This window comes from Ochlerotatus camptorhynchus, unplaced genomic scaffold (assembly GCF_037179485.1).
Source record: "Ochlerotatus camptorhynchus isolate MF236.1 unplaced genomic scaffold, CSIRO-AGI_Acam_v1.1 ptg000007l, whole genome shotgun sequence".
NCBI lineage: Eukaryota > Metazoa > Arthropoda > Insecta > Diptera > Culicidae > Ochlerotatus > Ochlerotatus camptorhynchus.
Window position 1 is genome coordinate 2,295,837 of NW_027040499.1, and position 26,485 is coordinate 2,322,321.

General features: G+C 37.9%; 1 protein-coding gene and 2 pseudogenes across 3 annotated transcripts in view; 1 reads left to right on the forward strand and 2 right to left on the reverse strand.

Annotated features, from left to right (window-relative positions):
• The window catches only part of CapaR (Capability receptor), a 531,594-nt gene that overhangs the window by 135,818 nt on the left and 369,291 nt on the right, over positions 1-26,485 (forward strand). The window lies entirely within an intron of this gene.
• On the reverse strand, positions 14,861-15,877 carry LOC135696893 (uncharacterized; annotated as a pseudogene).
• Positions 16,774-18,448, reverse strand: LOC135696901 (uncharacterized; annotated as a pseudogene).

The following is a 26,485-nucleotide window of genomic DNA, read 5'->3' on the forward strand; positions in this document are numbered from 1 at the left end:
GTTAAAAATTAAAAATTAAAAATTTCGCTTATCGTCTTTCGACCGCAGAATATCTAAATCAAAACATTGTGATGTTCATTATACAGATTTGGCAGAAAAAATCTCCCTTCCTGTTCGTTCCTTATCATCCAAATGCAAACCACATTGTTGACGTTACTCTTATTGCTATATGCTGTCAAATGAATTTCATGGGCCAAAGTTAGGAACATAGAAAAGAAATGTGTCCCTACAGTTGGGTCCATGATTTACTTGTGAAAACGTTGTTAAACAATTAAAATAAACATAAAATATTCAAACAGTAACTGTGAGTTTTACGTCTAGTGTGTATTATCAGGTAATTCCATTCAATAAATGCCATAATCAGGCCATTTGATGATCGTCAGTGCAACCTTCCCATCTTAACCTTAGAAGTCATGGCGGCTAAAAACTCCGAACAGAGTGATATTCTCAACCAGTTTTATTACTTACGAGAGCTGAAAATGTATTGAAATGTTGTGATATAAATTGATTTGTGTGTGGTACACATTTATCAATCATCAGTGATCAATATTTTCCTTATTTTTTGTGTAATATTCCTTAATTAATTATTTATTTGCGTGATAGGCCGAATGAAAGGACTAGACCCACATTACATACCGTAACCCTATGTCTGTAGTTCCCCTCCGATCTCAAAAAGTAAAGGGTGATACGGTCAAAATTTGGTCAAGGGAAAACGCGTGTAAATCGGTGAAATCGTTTATTTAAAAAATCAAATTAAATTTCTTTTTCAAGTTCAATTAGTATAAAATTCAGGAAAAATATTCAGTTAGGCTTCCGCTTTTCCAAATCCGAATTGCCGGGCCTTACGCTTGACCCCTGCCATCAGATTTTGTACAGCCACCTTTTCCACCTTCTTCACCGCAGAAAGCCAGTTTGCCTTGAACTGCTGCTCGCCCTTAGCAGTTTTTTGGTCTTCTTTAGGTTCCGCTTGACAATAGCCCAGTATTTCTCAATTGGCCAAATTTTGACCGTATCACCCTTTACTCCCTCAGCCGTTGCATTCTCATGTCATGATGCTTGACATCCTGGCTCTAACCAGTAAAGTCCTCTCGAATCCATCCCAACCGAATTCCAGTCGCAATCAAGCCCAGATAACCAAACTGAGCACGCCCCTAAGCAATCTCTGGATTTAAATTTCACAAAAAAAAAACAAACCTATTTGTAAGCGGCAGCTAGTAGGATGGATCTCTCTGATTTGGTATTGTGTATATGAAATCCACGACGAAAGGGCATCAAACACATTAGAACAAATATCTGTCTTCAGCTATCGATCAATAATTGATATGATAATTATTATCCGCTTCATTCATATACAGTTACAGATATTCTAGCTTGTTAGAGGTTGAAATTGTCTGTTTTTTTCAATGTTGAGCTTGATGCTGAATCTTCTTTCCTAATTGCGGGGGTGAGGGCTACTTCGGTGTCCCGGCCAGTTTTTTTTTTTTTTTTTTTTTTGTGGAATCCTACCGATTTCTGGAGGTCCCTCCTTCAGAAAAAAAAAAATCAACAAAAACAAAAAAGTGCATCAAATGAATGGCAGTGCTGCCAGAAAAGATTGAAAAATTGGTTCTCATGGTGGTTGAAGGGTGTTTGAGTGTGTCCAAGAGTGTCAAAGAGTGTTTTTGATGTGCTTAACACAAGGTGGCAAAGTGGCTTACCCCCTGAATAGAACACACAATTTTCCACTCGGTATCTGCAAACTAATGAACTATACAGATGCGCCAGAGATGCTTAAAACATAGACGTCTAAGATATGAAAAAAAATCAAAAATATCATATTTTATACGTTAATAGATGACATCTTCAAATACATTTATTTGATCTCGAAATTCTGGATCGTATGCAAAACATGAGCAAATTACAGTTTTGTCCCATATTTCACATTTTTGTCTTGTTTTATGGCTGACCATTAGAGTGTTTCAAAATAGGTCAAATCTGGGATATCAAACGCTACCCTCTGGAATGGTAGTTTTGGGGGTCAGAATCACCCTGCCAAAATTTGAAGTCATTTGGTTCACGGGAACCCCTCGCTCAAACGGCTTGAAGTTTGTATGGGGAAAATCGACAAAATGTATGGGGGAGCGAGCCACTTTCACATTCGCGGCTCTAGGTGGCGCTGTAGTGGGTCGATTTTCTTCGTGTACAAAATGTAGCATCTTTGGAAAAGTTATTAGCGTTTCAAACGAACACCACCTGCTTTACTTCTGGGGAGGGCCTAACGCGCTTGTGCAGTTTTTATTTTTACGAACAGGAATACGAATAGCAATGTTTGCATAGGTAAAACTTTTTTGTTTAACCATGAAATTGGTTGAAATTTTCACAGTGAGTAGAAAAATGTTCGAAATTATGGTCTACTAAAAATTGGAACAGATTGGTCAAGTGGTTCCGGTTTTATTTCGGGTTTCCGAGAGGCCATCGGAGGTGGTCCAGAAAATACGGAAAATCCGTAAAATTTATTGCTGCGTAAAAATTGAATAAAGCTGGCCTTGATTTTGCTCTGCAACAATGTGAAATGAAGTAAAATGGTAATTATAGATACACTAGCTGTTCAATGGCTCTGAGTAGTCACCAGATGGTCCGTCATAAGATCTGGAACATTCGTAAAATTGATTTTTGTGTAAATTTGAACGAAGTAGGCCTTGCTTTTTCTCTGCAACTATATGGAATGTGGTAAATTGGTGATTTTTTATATATTAGCTGTTCATTGTAACATCAGTAAAATTAATTGCTTCGTATGAGGACAGCTCCGGCGTAGTCGTTAGCAAGTGTGTAGGTGTGTAAGTCACACAAACATCGCATGTATTTAAATCGATTGGCAAACAGGTTGACACACATTTTCATCATCAAATAAAATATTTCAGGATAATAAAAAAAATCAGTATCTCTGAGGCACACATCCAACGAAGCCTTAAGTTATCCCCTTTCATTTCAGGGTAGTGTTCAAATATAATTTCGGGGGAACATTTTGAAACTACCCTTAACTAAATGGGATAATCTAAGATTTTGTTTGGTAAGTGTTTCAGTGATACCGTAAGTAGAGGTGATATTGGGCCAAAAAATCAAAAAAAATCGTTCCCTACCTAACAACGTTCACATTTTAGCAAGGAAAACAATGTTAAGCATGTGAATATATTCATCAATGATATATTTACGACTGTCATGGAAATGGTTTATTTTAATTGAAAGCTCATTTAACTAAAATTAATTAAAAAATAGACCAATGTAAAACCTTATGGCGGCTGACATTGGGCCAACACATAGATTTAATTAAAATATCTTAACATATCTTAAAATATATAAATTTATCGTAGCTATTAGGAGTACACTTGGTTATGATCACAACGTACTTCGTATGTATGGTTAAAGATCGCTTGTAGCCTTCGTCTATTTTCATAAAAGTGTGTTCAAACATTTTAAAAAAATCTACTACTATTTATGACACACCTTTACAGCACAAATTATATAAAATAACTAGTTAGTGTTATCTACGCTTTACCCCAGAAGCTCAAGAAACATATACTATACATCATTTTCTGTATATTCAAGATATTTGCATCAATAAACATTTTTCAATTTTGGCCCAATGTGACTACCTAGTTTCAATGTCACCCCGTCTTACAGTACTATTTATTTAATCAGTCAGAAGACCAAGGGAGCAAAATGCATGACGATGCTGCAACACTGCATGACTGTCCCGTTATTAAGAACCATGCTTGTTCACAGCATCGTCACGCGCTTTGCATCCTTAATACTCTGACTGTTAATTATGTTTCGAACAGAGATACCGTGTCCAAAACAAGTCACAAAATTGAGTTTCACAATCAGGTTGTAATGTGTATTAGTCCCACTAAGCATAATTTCCCAAGCAATACACTTCCGTCTCTAAAGGTGGAGGCAACTTGGTTGTAACCGGAATAAATCACATAGGAGTTGCCGTTTGCGACAAGTGTACTGCTAGGGTTACGTTTATTCAGGTAAATACATAAATGAAGGTAAGAGCTTCCTACCTAAGATGATGGATATTTCGTAGTCTGAATCGTGGGTACTGGGCTCATCCTACATAGGGTCGCGGATGGTTTGTTGGGTGTCGTCCTTCAAGGAATGAAGACTTCAAGGGTCCGTGTATGTGGTACCGGCTCGATGAGTTTTAGAGAGTGCCCGCCGACGGAAACTAAACTCATCGGTTAGGGTTCCAATAAACGGTGGCAATCCCCCTGGACCTAACTGGGCCTTAACCTCAAAAACTTACTAACTAATAACTTCTGAACCAGTTAATCAGGATACTGGTTACACACTACACCAGTTTAGCAGGTACCTCGCATTGTGTTGATGCTGCTGCTTCGAACCTTCGTGTTCTTACGACCACAGTACTTGAAAGCATAGTGAACTTACTGTTTACTTTCGCCGTTTTCCGTCCACCGTTTCTTTACCACTACTTGAGCTTCATGGTGTTTCTGCCCGAGCAATGTATTTCGACGCTACTGCTGCGGATTATTACTCTGACTGCGGGAAGGATGCTGCCCGTGATGACAATGCTACTTAACCACTACCACTGCTTAATGGCGAATACTCCCATGTATGATTACTTTGACTCTGTCACTCCAGATTTGTAGTCCGTTCACCGAGAGAAATGCGTGACCACGAAAGAAATGGCCCTGTATAAGCATGGCGATTAGCTTCCAGCTATAACTAAATTTAATCGGTTTGGTTACCTCATATCAAGGCCTTTTTCTGACTGGAATGCATCTAGGTATCTGTCAGATTCACCCATCCCGATGGGAGCTACAACACAAATTATAATTAGAACATTTTCTCCCAGCAAAATTATTCATATTTCTACCTTCGAAAATGTTTGTAGGACTCGTTGTGGAATTGTTCTTCAATTCGGCGGGGTAAGGGATGGTTTAGAACTGTGCTGAAAACAACACTCAATTAGTCAGGTTTCCGTTAAGTGTGCTGGTGACATTACCTCTCCAGGGTTTGATTCTGGAGGCGGAGATCATTATCACTTCTCCGATGAGCGGCAGGACAAAATTGGGTGTCCTGGCAGCTAGCTCTTTTGGTTTCTTCGGTATTCATGGAACCGTGGAGGATATCTACGAAATAGCCGTTCTTATTTTTGAGTTCCGAAGGGATAAAAAGCTGCTGTTCGGTATTGTGCTGTCGCTCCTGACATTTCACAGTCGGCGGGGGGTTTGTTGGGAGTATGTACCAAGAAACTTTTTTCAGGTTATTCTATCAATGATTTAAACCAGCGGCATCACGTTGTGTGGCAAGTACTACCAAGGCGAAAATAGTTTCTGCGCCACCGCTGCCCATGACATGACCGGTTTACAGGTCTACTTGAAACAAGCTTTTGCATGAAATAGTCCCTTCAACCACAATATTTGCCCATTTCCAAATAGTATACATAAAATAAAGTCCCCGGAAGAAATAAGCAAAATGAGTTACTGAGTGAAATACGGCCTCAAAGGTTTTATTGGAGATATAATAGTCAACAAACAAGTAACGATTACAAGAAGCTTTTTAATATAGCTGTTTTTTAGGAGTCGAATTTAAACAATTTTTAACTCCAGGAGCATACCCGAGCCAAAAGGAAAGCAAAAGTAATATATTTATGAAAATATGAGTTTATTTTTCCAGTGTACTCTGAGTTTTTTTTAGCAGTAGTGTATACCCGTTCTTTGCATATTTTGTTTAAAATTTAACAAACAAAATTTAAACATCATTTAACAACAAAATACTTGGATACTTTTTCCTTATTTGCGTGGAATGGTCTTGATCTTGCAAAAACAGTTCAGCCTATTGCTCTTTATTTAATACTAATACCAATATTTTTTTAATGCAGGTATAAAATAAACTCATCAAAACTTAATGATACTTAAGAAGGACTTGTTTGCCAAGGCATTTTTCTATTCAAAACCATCTATTGAAGAAAAGGGCATTTTTTGGTATGATAACAAAATATAAAGATCATCTTCAGTTTTCATTGAAAGTTGTTGAACAACATCCCTGCATGTTTCCAACAAGTATACGTATTACATTAAAACAAAGTATGAAATACATTAATCTTGCCCCACAGAAAGTAGATTTCCACATCATGATTTTTTTTTCTCATTAATATTACACTAAAATCTCCCATTAGTTGTTGTTGAACACTGCTTTCTATTGTGCAAGATAAATGTTACGTTTACTTTGTTTTAATGTAGTCCGTGAACTTGTTGGAAACGTGCGGCGATGTTGTTCAACAACTTTCAACATAAATTGCAGTTGTTGTTGTTGCCTGCTTTGATAAAATTTACACATAAATCAATTTTACGGATCTTCCGGATCTTCTCACGGACCATCTGGTGACTACTCAGAGCCATTGAACAGCTAATGTATCTAAAATCACCATTTTACTACACTCCACATAGTTGCAGAGTAAAATCAAGGCCTACTTTGATCAAATTTACTCAGCAATAAATTTATCAGATTTTCCGGATCTTCCGGGTTATGTCGTGACCACTCGGAGCAATTGATCGGCTAATATAACAAAAATCACCATTTTACTACATTTCACGTAGTTGCAGAGCAAAATCAAGGCCTACTTTAATCAAATTTACGCAGCAATACATTTTACGGATGTTCCGGATCTTTCGGCGAGCCACTTGGAGCCAGTGAACAGCTTGTAGCCGTCACTGGTCGATCTCGAATAAGTATGCGGCTTAAGCGCAACTCCGATAAAGGAGACCGCATACCATGTTGAGTTTGCCCGGATGAGACTGCCTCAAGGGCGAGTCCAAGTGTAATCTTCCTGAAAAGAAGAGATCGAGCCAGCTTCACTACCACCGAAATTGATCGGGTAGAAAACCTTATTGCTAAAACAGCATAATCTCTCACACCCCGAAATATTTCCCCGAAGCTCACGGTAAGAGATCACACAAACCTAAACGACGTTACACGTCAAGCTTTCCTCATCGGTAGTTCCACTTATTTCCGCCAGAGGTGCAGCTTCAACAAAAGAGGTACGCCACATACAAGTCAAATTCCAACCACGCGGAAGACAACATAATTACCCGGACCGGAAACAACGTGAAGACACTTTCTTCCTTTCATTCAAAAGTTTTAATAGGACTGATCAACAACATTACATTCAATTCAAATCAAACATTCATTTTATAACGGAAAACGGTAAGTTGAGGTTTATTGTAAACTCATGCTTTTCAGAACTTTGGATTGCTTGTATTTTCCTACTCCTCTTTATTCTATTCCTCTACCTATACTTGTGTGCGTGCGGTTCTTCTATCTACCTATCATATTGTGCTGTGCTCTTGTGTTTTTCTTCTCGGTTAATCTCACGACGATGCAGCAAGCGGGGAACGGCAAAGCTTGGCACCCGGGTGTCTCACATTAATGGGTTGGGTGGGTATCCATATATTACGATACGTGTGCACGTTGTCATGCCGACACCCAACCTCACAAATATTGGACTTATCCAAATCTTAGCAATTCATGCTCTTCGACCTGATGGTCGGCAAAAAAGGTCCTCCGTGGCGCCCTCGCCGGACGCCACACTCAACAAAGAAACAATTGGAACGGACTCACCAGTTGATGATGCTGCTGTTGACTGCTGCGCTGCTGTTACGGGCGGCGACGATGCTACTTAGCGTTCGACCGTTGGTGATTAAACGGCCAACGATTTCCACGTGGTTGGACGGATGGTAATTCTACCACAGGTGGCGCTTGACAACCACCAAGCCCCGACAAGCGATGTGGATGCGGATCGCTTTCCACCGGCCAAGGTGACGGTTGCCGGAATCTTTCGCCCCGGGGATGCAGATGATGGCGTTGGAAGAGGATGTAGCCGTCGGCTGTTGAAAATACCATTGAGCACATTGCACAGATTTTCTTTACCGAGCAGCACGTTACCTGGTCTAGCTTGTTTTTTGCACACACAAAGTCTAGCCTATGACGCACACTACTTTTAGATTGATAACTATAACTAAACAATCAACGAGGAGAAATTAGAATTCAAGTATAAAGTAAAACCACGTTGCTTTAACTCACTATACAAACTATCAAATAACGCGAACAAAAAAGGACACACTTCCACTGTTATCTGCGGTTCGGACGAAAGTGAGGCGAAACCGTGACCCTCAGATTAGGGAAGGTGACCTCAGCCGAACTTAACGGAAGTTCGATTTTCCCGCGAACTTCTTCGAACTAGATCGGCAATGCGAGAGATTATTCCGATCGCTGGTCCTTCGTTCAATGTCGGGTGTAGCCACCACTCTCTCTTTTCCCAACTTTCCCGAAGATTTCACTGGACTCGGCCTTGGGAGAAATTGCACAAGGTCGTGTGGCTTTACTCACGAGATATTCTATTTTTATAGTAAATCGACCAGTGTCGTTTCGCTACTGGCGTAGTTTTTGGCGTATGGATTAGATCCATTTCATCCTACTTTAATTATAGCTAATTTGATATTTACAACAATGAGTGACTGGCTGTTTTAATATTTGCAACACGGAGTGACTGACTGATTTAATATTTACAACACGGAGTGACTGACTGATTTAATATTTACAACATGGAGTGACCGTTACAAGCTAATATATAAAAAATCATAATTTTACTACATTATATACAGTTGCAATGAAAAATCAAGGCATACTTTGATGAAATTTACTTAGCAACCAATTTTACGGATGTTCCAGATCTTTCGGTGGGTCATCTGGTGACCATTTGGAGCCAATGACCAGCTAATATTTCAGAAATCACCATTTTACTGTATTCCATATAATTGCGGAGGAAAATCAAGGCCTACTTTGATCAAATTTACACAGCAATCAATTTTACGGATGTTCCGTATCTACCAGCGGACCATCTGGTGATAACTCGGAGCCATTGAACAGCTAACATATCAAAAATCACAATTTTACAACATTTCTCATTGTTGCAGAGAAAAATAAAGGCCTACTTTGATCGAATTTATGTAGCACTAAATTTTACGGATGTTTCGGATCTTCCGGTGGATCATCTGGTGACCACTTGGAGCCATTGAAACGCTTATATATCTAAAATCATTAATGTACTACATTTCATATAGTTGCAGAGAATAATCAAGGCCTACTTTGATCAAAAATACATAATAATCCAGATTAAGGTTGATCCAGGTCATTGGAAGGCCTTCCGGTAGACGCTCAGTATTTAGAACCAGGTTATGGGTTGATTTTGTTAAAATATTAATCAGTACTACCCATAGATGCCTGTTGCTGTGGGTTTTCAGCTCCACCATGTTGTAGACGACTGGTACCTTTTGTCCCTTCGATGGCCTCTCGGAAACCCGAAATAAAACCGGAACCACTTGGCCAATCTGTTCCAATTTTTAGTAGACCATAATTTCGAACATTTTTCTACTCACTGTGAAAATTTCAACCAATTTCATGGTTAAACAAAAAAGTTATACCTATGCAAACATTGCTATTCGTATACCTGTTCGTAAAAATAAAAACTGCACAAGCGCGTTAGGCCCTCCCCAGAAGTAAAGCAGGTGGTGTTCGTTTGAAACGCTAATAACTTTTCGGGGGTAACTCGGATTCACATCCGGTCTTCAGCCAAAATGTTCCCAATACTCCAAAAGTCCTACATTTTGTACACGAAGAAAATCGACCCACTACAGCGCCACCTAGAGCCGCGAATGTGAAAGTGGCTCGCTCCCCCATACATTTTGTCGATTTTCCCCATACAAACTTCAAGCCGTTTGAGCGAGGGGTTCCCGTGAACCAAATGACTTCAAATTTTGGCAGGGTAATTCTGACCCCCCAAACTACCATTCCAAAGGGTAGCGTTTGAAATTCCAGACTTTGACTTTTTTTTCCATATAACGCTGAAACACACTACTGACCATAAATAGTTATTTTGGCGTTCTTGTACCAAAAAATATAGATTTAGGTCCGTTTGTGCACTAACCTTCTGAAAACTTTTAAAATAATAGGTTTGGATATTAAATCCATTGCTTTAGAAAATGCATCAGAAAAATTAAAAAACACTTTTCTTTCATTTGTTTTCCCAAAATGTTACGTTGCGTTGAACTTTGTTTTAGATAATCTATCTTATGTAAAAATGCTGTGGAACATGGTGTAATCAAACCAAATATTTAGATGCATCAACTTAAAAAATCACGTTTAAAGTTTTTAGTCACTAAATTGTATTTAAATTTGGCAACACTGTTCTTGGTAATGCAATCAATTTTTTTTTCTTTAAATATTATTTGTCATGAGAATGAATCCACTTATTAAAAAAAAATGAGAAAAAAAAAGTTTTTTACTCATAATTTATGACTTTCGTTCATTCAAAATGCAATATCTCAGGAACTACGCAAATTACTTTTTGTCGTTAAGTGTTTCTTATGTAAAAAAAGATGAAAAACACGATGGTGTCCTTTAAATGAAAATTAAACGACATGAGAAAACTTCATTTGAAGTTTTCAAACAAAAATAAAAAAAAAATTTGGCAACACTGTACAGAAACAAAACTTATAGATTTAGATTTCTTGTCTAATTTCCTTATTAAAACAATACTTTATGCAATTTGTAGATTTATTTGTTCCGGATATATGAACAAAAGAAGGTACCCAACAAACAATTTGAGTTGATCAACAGCTGATTAAGCTATTTTTTAGCTGAAGAAGCTTGTTTTTGCCTGAATAAGCTCTTATTCAACATTCAATGTTTGTTGGGTAGTGCTTTCCAAAGAATCACGGAAAATGGAAAATGCGCCCCTTGGCCGAGGGGTGCTCCGATTAGCATAAAACTTTGGATTTTTGAAATTCGAACTTAAATGAGCATTCGAACTTAAAAGGTCAATTTCATGTGCGGTGTACACTTGGCGCGGAATGACCCATATGCATCTAAGTGCTCATCCAACTTGTAGTTTTTATAAATATTGCAAACGAATGTTATCTTTTTAATTTTGATAATACGGTGCGCTTTTTTGAATTAACAGTCTTGTCTCTTGATAATTAATAAAGTTCCAGATTTGATTTTCGTTTTCTCCAGCATTGCGTAATTGAGTACTTGAACGACTTTACTAGCATCGTCATGAATCAATCCATCAGGAATGGGTATGCAATCCAGTTAAATGACAATTCCAACCCTTCTTGCAGTCATAATGGTCTAAAATAAGGTATGTTTCTGAATACATTGTATGCCTCATTGAATTGGTGAGAGGGATATTTTTTCTCGATGCTGTGGTTGATGCCATTTTTTTAAATATTTATGTTTCATTTTGGGAGTAAACGTGGACGTAAATCGTGCTGGAACCATCCATTCGATTGATAGAGGATAATCCGTCAGAAAATACGTTTTAGGCTTAAAATGTTTGTCAGATAATGTTTGGTATTGATTTAAAGTGAAATTTACGAGTTCTTTGATTTCCTCTGATGAAAATGATGGTTTCGTTGTAAATGAACCATTTTTAGCAACATTTACCAGGAATATCCACTCATCTTCAGCTGGCACTAAGTCTCCTATCATTAATGTGATATTTTCCACGAAACATGTCATTTGCCTTGCTGACATCTTAAATTTCGTGGACTCAGAGTTAAGGATCGTTCGTTACGTTTTAGGTTTTTAAAAAGCTAAAACTTCACTTAACACACTTTATTCACTTAGAAACTAAACCGAGTACACAAACTGTTCAATGATGAAAGAGAGCGAACCACCTGCTCACTACCTATTTATGCACTTAAAGTGCTTACTAGGCTGTTCTACCCTACCGGCTTCCTATTGGCGCAATCCATGGCGTGATGCACCTGGATTGCGCGCCAACTGCTGCTATTGGCTAATCCAACTAACAGGATTTTCCTAACTACTCCCCGTCAACTGGAAAGCCGTCCTCGGCTTTCACGATCCTCTGCTGCTATGTCCTGGGTCTTTAGGGGTTCTCTTCTACTGTGGAATTAACCTCGGTCGCCTGGGGGGTGGAGTAGAGCTGCGTTCCTTTTCCTGTTCCGCCTGTACGTTCGCCTCCTCTGGTGGGTTGCTTCTATTTCTGCCGCATGCTGATGCCAATTTCCTTATAGCCCAAACGAATATAGCTCCGAAAATGATTGGTGTGGTTATTGAGAATGATCCAATCGATAGCCACTTCAACGTTCCCAAGTTGCCTTGTAAACTTGATGTTGTCAGGTTGAGCTTTTTTATATGCTCCCGGTGATCGACGTAGTACATCTGTAAGTATTCTAAAGGAATACGATCTATTGTCTTTGATGAATTTACCTTCAATCCAATAGTTGGAATAAATGACCTGGCTGGTATGCTGGTGTCCCAGTTGGAAAACTCCTCTCCATTTAGTTTTATAGAGCAATTTGCAAATTGTATGAGGAACGATCCAAAAAGTTGCTTACGATGAGCCAAACAGTTTGATAACATTGTCAAATTTGCATTGCTTACAACAATATTAAATTCATTAACCTTCTTTATAATATCGTTTCCGTATACCCTTTCCATAGGGCACGTTGCTGAATTTCCATTTAACAGTTGCTGGGCACATTCTTCTAGTGCTTCCAGTTGTGGGTTATTGCAGATGTAGAAATTTCGTATCTTTGGACACTGTGTTTTGACGTACCATGATTTTGGTCCTGTTAGAACATAATTTGAATGAAGGTATATTCGTGAACCATTATTAACTATTGGTTGGATGTAATTTAGTTCATAATTGACATCTTTAATTCGCGGAATTTTCAAGGCGTAAACTATGGAATTTCTGTTGTGCATGACGTATGCGCTGGCTATATCCAAAACGTTGTCGAGAGGGTCCATCTGGAGGCCATTGTCGGTTATGAATTGTTGTGCTGCTTGAAGTTCTTCGTTGGTTATGAGTCGGCTGTTTGGGATGCTGAATCTAGCTAAGGTGATTGCTTCTTCAATAATTTCTAACTGATTAATCAATTTGTCTATGTTGAATAACAAGTTTACTGAATCGAATCCATCTATTATTTCCTTTGCTATTAAATTTTGATCAGATACTAATATTGATATGCTTTTTGTTAAGTTTGCTATCCTATCTTCGAATTCCTGGTTTATTTGGATTTGTTTATCATTTTGATCAATTAACAGATTAGTAGTGGTATTTATAATTTTTAAATCGTCTGCATCTGGGCTTCCAGAAATGTATTTCCACGCTGTTCCTAAGCTGTTCCATCTTTTTTGTCTTTTAACGTGCAAGTGTTTAAGTTTCTTGTAAGTATTACCCAATTTTTCTTGTTTTGCTTTAATTAAGGGTCCAAGTATTTTGTTATCGGTTACTTTTTCTGTGACTGCTATGCCTATATAGTCTATAACTTTTTCTATCTCTTGCATATCAACTTTATGTAAAATTCTGACGTAACTACTACTAATCCTAGCTTGTCCTAACGGTATTACTGCTACTGGGTTGTGGTTCCTCTGTGATTGAAGTTGTGGCTTTTCTTAATAAAATCAATCTGTTCTTGCTCAGAGATGATATCGGGGAGCTTTAAGTTACAAAAGTGGACTTTCATGCCAGAAAGGAAATGATCCTTAAGAAGTTTCTTGCAGGATAGGATAATTTGGACAGGGGCAAATATTCCATTACTTCTGCCCGGAACAAGGCATTCTCTTAGGATTTTTAGAAGATCCTTCTGTGTATATTCGGTTTGATGGAATACATGACGCGTGTAACCTGGAAAAATAGAAACATTAATATAGGGGCATTTGGATTTGCCATCAGTAACTCTAAGGATCAGTTGCAATTTAAATTGGTTAATAATTTCGGGGTCATATGCTGGGTGATTCTCATAGTATTCGTTTTCAAGGACTAGTTGATTACTCAATTCGGCTCGAGGGATTCTTCAGAGTCCGTCGGCCACAACGTTTTGTTTGCCTCGGTCGATGACAATTCTGTACTTTTGTTTTCCAGAATTGTCCATTTTCTTCGGAACCACCCATATGGGTGATGTCCACGGGGAAGAAGATTCTCTTACTATTCCCGTTTCCAAAAGTTTCTGTATTTGATCCGATACTACACTTCTCAAATGGTATGGATACTTGTAAGTTCTCTGATGGATAGGAGATTCATGAGAGGTGTTGATCTGGTGTTTTATCTCGTGAGTGAAGGTAAGATTTTGTCCCTCTCGAAAGAAAACGTCTCTAAATGGTTGGATAGTACGAATCAATCGTGACTTTTCCTCTTTATTTAGATGATCGAGCGGAAGATCGAGCCGCGCTGGCGTTTGATCTTTCAAAATAAAATTATCGTTACGAAAGGGGTCCAGTTTGTGGGAGACAGCTTCTGATCCCTTCGTAATGTGCACAAGGGCTTCATTATCCTTTGCAGAATATAACCCCGGCTGCAAAACTACTTGAGGAGTAAGATTTACCTCCTCTTCTATTAAAAATGTCCCATTTTCCGTCGTGCAAATGGGCCCAATATTGCTTCGGTGCTCTTGGAAGTTTATTGAAGAAGGGTGATACTTCGAGAATTCAAAGGTTTTGTTGCCGATCCGCATATGATGACGCTTGGTATCAACCAATGCGTTCATTTTGGCGAGATTTTCGTATCCAATTAAGCCGTCGAAAAATTTGTTAAATTTGAAAACGTAGTACGGTAATTTTTGCTGGAAGGCTTCTGAAAAAAGGTTTGCGTGAATTACCTTATCAATAAAGAATTTTCCGTTTTTATTCGTTACTACGGATGGGTTATCAACTGTTTTAAATTTTTTGACATGTTCGGGGTTTATGTAGGACTTGTTCGCTCCAGTATCTACAAGGAAGTTTAAAATTCCTTTGGACGTTGGAAAGCGAACATATGGAATGAAATTCATGTTTGGTTCTTCGCACCTCTGGCAGTCTGAAAATTTAGTTCCTCGTCTGAGTATTCTAGGTCATCGTTCACTTCAACAGGAGTATCGGGTTCATCCACTTCCTCCAACTCATTATTGTTAGCCTCAGCTCGCTGCCTCGGTAAGAATTGCTGTTTTTTGAATGGAGCATATTTGTGCGCCGTGTTAGGTTGCGGGGTGTTGGGTTGCAATTGTTGCGAACTGCCCGCCGGTGCATTTTGCGGTTTGAATGATTTAAATTTATTTGAATGGTTTTGGTTCGAGTAAGGTTGTGGTTTGATCCGCATTTCTGCGTTTTGATTAAGCAACACAGCTTGGTATGCTTCTTCTAGGTTTTTAGGTTTTGAATTCCGGATGATGGAACTTAAAGGCTCCTGAATATTATCTAAGTATTTGGTCACGGTGATAATTTCAATTATCTCATGGCCCGTTAAGGGTCTCGACTGAAGATTGGCCTTCAGTTTGGTGTTGGTTTCTTTCATTTCATTGTAAAAACGAAGATGGGTTTTATTACCCTTCCGCGTGCGGAATAGGGTTGATAAATTCGTGGTGAAGTCTTTTTCGTCACCATAGTGTTCGACGAGAATCTTTTTGATACCGTCTATAGTGTTCGGGTTGCCGTTAGCACAAAGTAACGTCCGAGCTTCCCTTTCACCTTATTTTTGATAGCCCTTATATAGAGGCTGCTGAGGGAGAGCCCCCCGTTTTCGGTTTTGACTTTAAAGTCATTGTACAGGTCTTCGACCTCTTCCAGCCATGCTGAAAGTTCTTTCTTATTGCCCGAAAATTCGGACAAATATTTGAAAGGGTCGGGAAGCTTAAATGCGTCACCAACCTGTGGTTTTTTAATTTGCGAGCGTAGCTCATCTAACTCCGCGCGAATTTCATCGATGTCGTAGTCATTTTGATCATCGTTACGTGCAGTGAGTTGGTTTTTTAAGCTCTAGCACCATGGCTTTGAGCTGCTCAATCTCATTTTGCCGTGTCTCTGGCATTTCTTGTTGGAATAAAGCGTACACGGTAAGAAAAAAGAACCCAAAATTGAGTTCCTTTCACTCAACACGTGGCTTCCGTGGGGCTAGGTAAAATTAAGTTAAAGAAGAAAACTCAATTTTGAGTAATCCTGATCATGAATCCACGTTGACCAAGTTGACAAAAAAATAATAAAACGGAGCAGACTGGAACCGAACCATGCACGGCAAGAAAAAAATACTCAAAATTAAGTTCAAAAAAACTCAACGTTGGGTTCTATCATTTGAGGTCCGCCGTTGAGTGAATCAGAAAAGCGGCGTTGGTTAAAATTTACTCAACTATTGAGTAATAATAAATGAACTCAAATATAAGTTTATTTTCATTGAGGTTGCTCTTATGCGCCTTTAACCATTTCATTTTCACAAGCGTTGATAGACGAGTGGTCAACACACGGGCCCCGTATTCTCAATGTCCATGGTTCGGTTCCAGTCTGCTCCGTTTTATTATTTTTTTGTCAACTTGGTCAACGTGGATTCATGATCAGGATTACTCAAAATTGAGTTTTCTTCTTTAACTTAATTTTACCTAGCCCCACGGAAGCCACGTGTTGAGTGAAAGGAACTCAATGTTGGGTTCTTTTTTCTTACCGTGTGGACGTTGAGAATACGGGGCCCGTGTGTTGACCACTCGTCTATCAACGCTTGTGAAAATGAAATGGTTAAAGGCGCATAAGAGCAACCTCAATGAAAATAAACTTATATTTGAGTTCATTTATTATTACTCAATAGTTGAGTAAATTTTAACCAACGCCGCTTTTCTGATTCACTCAACGGCGGACCTCAAATGATAGAACCCAACGTTGAGTTTTTTTAACTTAATTTTGAGTATTTTTTTCTTGCCGTGTATGATAAAAGAAATGTTACTTACAGGAAGAACATAGAAGGTGCGCTTGTGGCGGATAGCAATCGGTCGTCCGGTGTTCAACTGGTCTCGCTAGGCTGCTGCTGCTGCTGCTGCTGCGGTTCGTTGATACGGGAGCAGCTTTACTATCACTTTTGAAAACACCACACTCGCGGATCCCACTTCTGACACCAGTTAAGGATCGTTCGTTACGTTTTAGGTTTTTAAAAAGCTAAAACTTCACTTAACACACTTTATTCACTTAGAAACTAAACCGAGTACACAAACTGTTCGATGATGAAAGAGAGCGAACCACCTGCTCACTACCTATTTATGCACTTAAAGTGCTTACTAGGCTGTTCTACCCTACCGGCTTCCTATTGGCGCAATCCATGGCGTGATGCACCTGGATTGCGCGCCAACTGCTGCTATTGGCTAATCCAACTAACAGGATTTTCCTAACTCAGATTTTCTTCTTTGATTCCTGAAGGAATACTCTTACGCTCATTAATATCATAATCGATTCGTTGATTCAGTATGTGTAGTGAAAAATATCCTTTTGAAATAAAACGCCTGCTGTAGGCATCATGAGCAAATGCTTCATAGAAGTCATGCATACAGTCTACTACCTTTAGGTCAGTAATATGAAAGTTCGGAATAGTGTTAAAATACGATTTTTTTTCGGTTTCCGAAAACCGACCGTTTTCAAGCGCCATTGATTCTTCAGAGCGGTATAGTGATTGATCATCCACTGTACGTTTCCTTATGTTTTCAAGATGCACTGAACAAATCCTGCATGGATGATTTGCAACGAATGATCTACTGTAATACATTATACTGTTCAAACCCATCTTCTTCTTCTTATTCGCATTTCAAGCTTCTTGCATATCGCATATTAGCTTACTGTGTGCTCTCAACTTAGTGTTCTAGATGCACTTCCACAGTTATTAATTGAGAGCTTTGGATGCCTGTACCATTTCTGGATTAGTATAATTGTGTGGCAAGAACAATCATACTCTATGCCCAGGGAAGTCGAGAAATTTTCCAACCCGAAAAATTCCTAGACCGGACCGGGAATTGAACCCAGCCACCATGGTCTTGCTTTGTAGCTGCGCCTTTACCGACTGAGCTAAGGGGGGCCCCCTGTTCAAACCTCTGTAGTATTTCTTCGTTTGAATGCGATTTTTCGACATCTGAGTATACAAATTGAAGCAGGAACATAATGTTTATTTTCCCATGAATATGCCTTGGTAAACTGGGATAATTTAAGTAAAATCCAGTAAGCGCTTGTTTGCCAGCTTTCAAACCCAATGGATTGTTAATTTCAAACGAATCTGCGAAAATAAAGAATGGAATGCAAATTTAATCAGGCCTTTTTTCAACTTTTGGCTTCCAGAATTTGCCCTTAACAAAGTTGTCAATTACACCTTCTGACGAAGTAGTGAGCTCCTGGTAGTTGTTCAATAATGCTTCGGTATTCACTCCAACAGCAAAAAAAAATTGGTAAAAAAGGTTTCTAATTTTATATACACGTTCGATTTCGATTTTTTTTTACTAATTCTTCGGTTTCAATGGAGTTTAGTTCACTAAGTAATTTGGTCAACCATAGGCATTTTTAAATTACAATGTTCTTTCAACTGCTTTACAAACATATGTTCGGTGTCTACCACATCAAATGCTTGAGTGACCTTCATGATTTAGTTTTAAACGTTGGCGTTGATAAATTACCTGTGCAAAATTTTCTATGCCACTTATTTACCTGTATTTACCTGGGGTAATGGCAAGCGATCTGCCGTTAACCTGTAGTGGTAAGTGTTCTCGTGTGTTCCACATGAGATGCACTACACTTACAAGGAGTACGGCAAAGGTTGTCATGGAGAATGTTAATCTCCTATACAAGTGTGACGATTGTCTGTCTAGTTGTGACGAGCCGAGTGATTCGATCTCGCATGTTAGAAATATTGAGGAAGAAGTGAAGAAAATATCTTCTATTTCGGCAACGATCACAAACATGCGAGATCAGATTGCTGCTCAAATTGATAACGCGTTGAAGACCGGTATGGAAGCTATCCGTTTAAATGTAAATGGTACCCTGAAGGAAGCCGTTGGCGGACTTGAAATATTATTAAATGAAAAATTGGAAAATATGACTAGTTCATTTTCGAGAATTATTGCGGACAAAAATTTAGTTGCAATGAATAATAGCAGTGGATCTGGGCCGATTCCCTCTGAAGCGGGTCAAATCCCCGATGGTAATAGTAATAGTCATGACGAAGAGAATTCTACTAATGATAAAGTTAAATGTAGTCTCGCGGATGCTTTGAAAAACGGACAAGGGGACGGTAAAAGTAAGGATATCAGTAAAAATAAAGTTGAAAATGATAAAAGTAAGTTTGGAAGTAAAAAACTGAACAACCGTAAGGCTCGCCCGGTCATTGTGATTAAACCTAAAGAGTCCAAACAAGACAGCGAGGAAACTCGCAAGTTTTTGAAAACAAACCTGGATCCAAAAACACACAAAATTAGTAACTTTAGAAACGGGAAAGATGGCTCCATTATTGTTGAGTGTGCAACAGGATACAATGTAAATGAGGTGAAAAAGGGCATTGAAAGCAATTTGGGTGAAAACTACAACGCTGTTGTTCCCACATCGGTGCCAATGTTAAAAGTGGTGGGCATGAGCGATCAGTATTCCTCCGATGTCTTCATTGACTTCTTAAAAAGTCAAAATGAAGACATCGCAATTAATGATGTAAAAGTAGTTAACATGTTTGAAAATCCACGCATACAACAAGTTTAGTGTTGTGGTTGAAGTCGATATCGAGACGTATAAATGTTTGTTATGTGCGAAAAAAGTAAATGTAGGGTTTGATCGGTGCTCGATAGTTCCCGCGATTAATGTTTTGCGATGCTTAAGATGTGGAGAATTTGGGCACAAAAGCACGGATTGCAAATATTGCGAACGATGCTCTAGACATAGACATATATATAGACAACATAGCACCTCTAAGTGTACGTCAACTGTATTGAAATGCGTTAATTGTTTAAAAACTAAGTAGGAGCGTAAATTAAATCTGGACGTCAACCACGCAGCATTTAGTTCTAATTGTTTTGTGTATAAAAAACTATATGATCAGAAAAAAGCAGCTTACATTTCAATAAATAGCAACCAAGTTCCAGTAGTAATGTGAGTAAATTAGAGATTTTGTATTTGAATATTGCGGGGTTATCTACAAACTACGTAACATTACGTCAGATTGTAGAAGATAATCGTCCACTTTTAGTTTTGTTAGCAGAAACACATATTGTAGAAATTGAATCTTTTGATCAGTATAGCATTCCGGGATATAAAGCTGCTGCTTGTTTGTCACATTCAAGGCACACTGGCGGTGTTGCTATTTATGTCAAAGAATCAGTTCAATTCAATCTTTGCCAAAACGAAGCTTTTGATGGCAATTGGTTCTTAGGCATTACAGTTGAACGTGGCATGAAGATGGGTAATTATGGTGTTTTGTATCATTCTCCCAGTTCAAGTAATCAGCGTTTTATTGAAATTTTAGAGAACTGGTTCGAGACAATTTTAGATTCTAGTAAATTAAATATACTTGCGGGTGATTTTGACATTAATTGGCATGATACTAGCAATTCGAACCATCTGAAGCAATTAGCTGATTTCTTTAATTTAAAACAATTAGTAAGTGAATTTACGCGTATTTCCCGGCACAGTAGAACTTTGATTGACCATGTTTATTCTAATTTTGATTCTGTCAGTTCAGTTGCTGTTGAGAGAAGCGTGGATTTTCCATTAGTTACCGGAACTTTAGATGAAGATGCAGCTGTTCTTACTAACGTTTTGAAAACTTGTACCAATAAATTAGTTGAACAAAAGTTTGTTTCTTTGAAAAACTCGATTGTACCAGCTAATTTGGATCTTTTGCGTCTTAAACGTAGAGGGACAAATGGTACAAAAAGTTTTGTAGATCTAATAGTGATAACACTAGTTTACAAAACAACATAAAAAGTGTGAACTTTAGTGGTTGACCAACGTTTCTTATGCAAAATCCTACGCTGAATTCAATGCCGTGGTCAGAAAAAATAAAGTAGAGCCATTTTTGAGACAAACAAAAATCTAGATTTTTTTAATTTTGGACAAAAGTACGATTACTAAAATGTCAATATCTTTGGAACTAGTGCACCAATTTTAAATCTTTTTTTATGAAAGTGAAGCTAAATAAATTTGCTATCATTTTTTAGAATATTATGTCTCAATTAAAAATTTTATTTGAAGTCATTTAAAAATTTACAGCATTTTTTTTTTTTATTTTTCCTGCGAATTTTCCATAAAAATCTTGTTTTAATCAACATTTTTAATGGGATAAAAAGATTCAAAAAATCATTCCATAACTTATTCTTAAAGTCCATTAAAAACTGGAGAAAATGAGCCTTTAATGGATGAAATCGGTTGGAAATTGTCAAAGTTATGAAATTTTTTGTAAAATCATGGAAATTGAATGTTCCAAGATTGGTCGTTGTCCCGCTCCTAGGTTCATGCACCACTTCCAGTAAGCCTTTCTGCGGACGTGTACGCATACGGTGCATTTCACTAACACTACCAGCTGTCACGCAAAATTAAATGGGATATTTTCAACAATATAATTTACGCTAGTGTTTGTGAGACCGCTCGGCGAGAACCTAACGCAACCAACTCAATTTGATAGCTTTCTTTCTTTAACATTGCTTAACGATGTATACGACAAAACGTGAATTCAAGTGTAAAAATGATCCTCAAAAGTTTTGTTACGCGTGTGGCAACTATATATTTACAAATTCGGTCAATTTCACTGCTTCGTTGCAAACTGCATACAGGCTTTATTTTAAAATTGATCCTGGAGACTTTGACGAACCGTGGATTCCAAAAGTATTATGTAGTTCGTGCAAAACGTGCTTGGCTGGGTGGATGTCAGGCGCAAGGTAAATTTATTTTTTGAATAACTTTCATATAAACAATTTATGTACAGCATGGTAGTGCTTTGTTCTTTCCTGATCGACATTATCTTACTTCATCTATTTTTGATAAGTGTTAATGTCTTACTTACTAACTCACTTATTTGTTATCTGTCAGTTGCTATTTGTCCTTTGACATGCCCACCATATGGCGTCGACCGTTTTGTCATGCAACGGATTGTTATTTCTGCTTGACAAAAGTTAAGCAACAAGGACGTCACAAAACAGTTGAGTATCCACAAGTGGCTTCTATGACAAAACCTGTTCCACATTCAAGTTCGGTCCCGTATCCTGTTTATCCAAAGCGGAAACGAGCGCCCTCTGTTGAATCGACCGTTACAAAAAGTGAAGAGGAATTCAAGGAGGAATTCGAGGAAGACTTCGAGGTGGAATTGGAAAGAAACCCAAAACTGTTTACACAATCCGAATTTAATGATTTGGTGCGAGATCTCGACTTATCGAAGGAGAAATCCGAATTGCTGGCATCACGCTTGAAAGAACACAACATGCTGAGCAAGGAGGTCAAAATTTCTTGTCACAGGAATCGTCACAAGAAATTTGACAAATATTATTCTACAAAGGACAAGGCATGTTTTTGCCATGACGTAAACGGCTTGTTTGAAGAGTTTGGTGAGCCATATGATCCAGCTGAATGGCGTTTATTCATCGATAGCAGCAAGTTGAGCTTGAAAGCCGTTTTACTGCATCAAGGGAATGAGAAACCTTCTATTCCATTAGCTCATGCCGTTAATATGAAGGAAACGTATGAATCAATGGCTCTATTGCTCAATTTGATAAATTACAATCAACACAATTGGAAAATTTGTTCCGATCTTAAAGTGGTTGCCATGTTGACTGGATTGCAACAGGGATACACAAAATATATGTGTTTTTTGTTTAAATGGGACAGTCGAGCTCGTAAGGAACACTACGTCCGAAAAGATTGGCCAAAACGGGATAATTTCACAATTGGTAAAGACAACGTTAAAAATGATCCTCTTGTGGTAAAAGAACGCATAATACTTCCACCACTACATATAAAACTTGGGCTATTCAAAAATTTCGTCAAAGCGTTGCAAAAAGAAGGGCCGGCATTCCAGTACTTGAAATCAGTATTTCCAAATTTATCTGACGCAAAGATAAAGGAAGGTGTATTTGTTGGCCCACAGATCAAAAAACTGCTCAATGATTCCGCATTCAATACAGACGGACGAAATAAAACAGCCGATTAATAGTAATTGTAGATTTAATGGTTTTCACCCAATTACATTAGATGAACTTAAAAATATTTGCTTTTCATTAGGAAAAACGGCAGGAGTAGATAATGTTAATGCTAGAGTTATTCAAGATTGCTTTCATGTCATTCGACACACTCTGCGGGACCTTATAAATCAATTATTGCAATCTGGGCACGTGCCGCATATTTGGAAAGAATCTTTAGTTGTTCCTATACAAAAAGTTGCTGGGGCGATTAAAGCCGAAGAGTTTCGTCCCATCAACATGTTGCACACATTAGAGAAAATTTTAGAACTTGTTGTAAAAGGCCAGCTGTTAGAATATTTAAATAGTAACTGTTTGTTGATACCGGAACAATCGGGATACCGAGAAGGCCATTCTTGTGAACCACGTTAAACTTAAAGTTAGCTAAATGGAAAGAAAATTTGGAGCATAAAGATACGATTGTTGCTGTCTTTTTGGATCTAAAACGCACTTTTGAGACAATTTCTAGGCCCTTATTGTTGAGAACAATCAAGCGCTTTGGAATTTCGGGTTCTGCATACAAATGGTTTGAAAGCTATTTATCTGACAGAACACAAATGACTGTTTTTAATGATTTTGTATCTTGTCCCGTTGACAATGACCTTGGAGCGCCTCAGGGAAGTGTATTAGGGCCCCTTTTATTTATTATGTATATTAATGACATGCGACGAGTTTTACGGTTTTGTGATATTAATCTTTTTGCTGACGATACTGTGTTATTCATTGCAGCTAAAGATTTAGAAGAAGCCGTTTGAATGAAGATTTGCGTTCTCTAAGTAGATGGTTGAAGTATAAACAATTGAAATTGAATATAAGTAAAACTAAATTCATGGTAATTTCGCGGAATCGTGTAGATGATGATGTCTTTGTTGTTATTGATGATGAGACAATTGATCGCGTTCAGGAAACTAAATATCTTGACGTGATTATTGATGACAAACTCAAGTTCAATTCTCATATTGACAATGTCATCAAGAAAATTGCCAAGAAGTATGGAATTCTATGTCGCTTGAAAAACGATTGAACTATTGGTAGTAAAATACAGTTATACAAATCAATCATCTCCCCTCATCTAGACTTTTGCCCTTCCATTTTATGTTTGGCCAATGAAACACAAATATCGAGATTACAGCGTTTGCAGAATAAAGTAATGCGTTTGATTTTAAGATGTAATAGATTCACTTCCTCAACTTTTATGCTGGATGCTTTGCAATGGCTGTCAGTGAAGCAAAGAATTGTGTTTTTGACTATGGTGTTCATTTTTAAAGTAGTTAACGGTATGTTGCCTCGATATTTGTGTGATCGGATTGAAAGAAGAAGTGATTTTCATAGATATAACACTAGAAACGCGGATGAAGTAAGAACACCACATCTTTTGAATAATGCTTCACAAAATTCATTATTTTTCAAAGGTATAAATGTTTTCAATTCGATGCCTAGACACATCAAGCGTGCAACTACACTTACAGAATTCAACAGACGCTGCATTTCACATGAAAAAGCTGTTTATTGAGCAGTTAAATTTTTATGAATGGATAAAACATGTATCTTGACAAAGTTATCACTAACGGATTATTTTGTATGGAGACTGTCATCAAGACATTTTAGTAATTTGTGTAGCATATACAAAAAACTACATTGTTTGCCTCGATGGTGATGATGGATTTTTAGTTTTTTGATTTTGTAGTAGTAATAGTAAAAATAGCTTTGAGTAGTCTACAATGGTTTGAGCCTCGCGCGCGGAATACAGGTATAAATGGCTAATACGTGGAAATTGTGGCAAAAGCCTTGAATTAGTAAAGGATTGGCTGGAAGTCGTTTCCTTGGATATAGTCCTGGCACTGCGGAAGCTTAAAAGTGTAAATCCCAGGTCACGTGTAAATGGAAGTATTGTCGAGGACTATACTTGGACTTTTGATAACTAGTTACACCTTTGAATGTTTTTGGTTGATGCCTAGGGGTTTTGATCTAATTTCCGTGCTACTAAGCACAACCCGCGCTTTACCTCTCTTTTCTGAACGAGTTTAAACAAAAAATGGAATATTTCTGTGAAAGATGACTTCTAAATTCATTCACCATTCCATACGTACCGTTGGATTTAATAAAGAGTCACAAATTGTGGAGATATTGTTTGAAATCTAACACTGCTTCTTGATTCTAAATTCGTTCTACGAGTTTCAATTCCGTCCTAACGCATTGAAACGCCATTAGATTTTCTTCGTCCTACGGATAAACGTAGAAAAAGAGGATTCTCTAGGAGTGCTTCTTTTGTTTTGAGAACAATGAGCGTAAATATTAATATAATGCGCTCTAACTGGATTTATGTTGTAGCTAATGAACTTACGCATCGGAACAAACCTATTATTCATTTCTGCGTGGTGAAATCATTGATATTATTGATCTTTTCTGATCGATAGAACGGAAATGGGCGATTACGACGAAGTAGTGCTCTACCCTATAGCATATTTAACAGAACATTTATATCTGTAATTGTAACCAGCTCGATTTTGTTTGCAAACCTGGTTAAAATGTTTATATTTAATTATCTTAAAGATAACTCGTCCAGCTCAAACCTTTGTAGGGGTAAGAGGTGGGACCATCATCATCATCACCTCCGACCGCAATGGACGCTGAAATTTTATGAACATGGCTTGACAGGCACGTACAGAACGCTTGCTAACGGTCATGAATTTTGTTCATGGTAGCGCTTGTTATTGTTCTTGACATTCGGCGTATCCATAATGAAATCATGAATTATTGTCATGATATCATGAATGATTTTGTTTTGTTTCATGATTTTTTATTCATGAAAATGGTAACGGATTTGTTTCCGTGTAATGTATAACGTAAATGATAACTAGGCTCTGTAAAATTTATTTGATTGAGCCTGTAGCCTATAATAAAAAAAAATATATTACACTCGGATAGCAAATATCACTATAAACCTGAAAATGGTATATTTTCTGCCTTTTTCACGCCAGATTCAATTTCTTTGGAACTGGTTTCGCTCCACTGATTCGTATTTCTATGACATTCCGTGAAGTCAGTCACTCAAATGGGCCACCGTCTTTCGACGAAAGCTCCCACTACATATTGAGAAGAGATCTTTTAGTGGAAGACGGTTTTTTTTTCTCGATAATCGAAAACGTCTGTGCGATGTCGGCAATAAATTATTCAATCCGATCCTGTACCCTTTTTCCGAAAAGGATTCTATCTAATAAAATTATCCGTTGGTGGTAGTTTACCAATTTGATAGTTGGTTCTCAAGCTCAGGGGTTGAAACAGTTGACGTTTTTTACTACACTCACTTCGTTGTCGTGCGCTACAGTCTGTTTGTATTCGTACACTCATGCTCTACCGTCATCTCTCTCACACAACACAAACGGTAGAATAACATTCGAGCAAAAAGAAAATTATCAAATAACTATCAAATAACATGTGTGATGTCGTTCTAATTCCTTAATTTG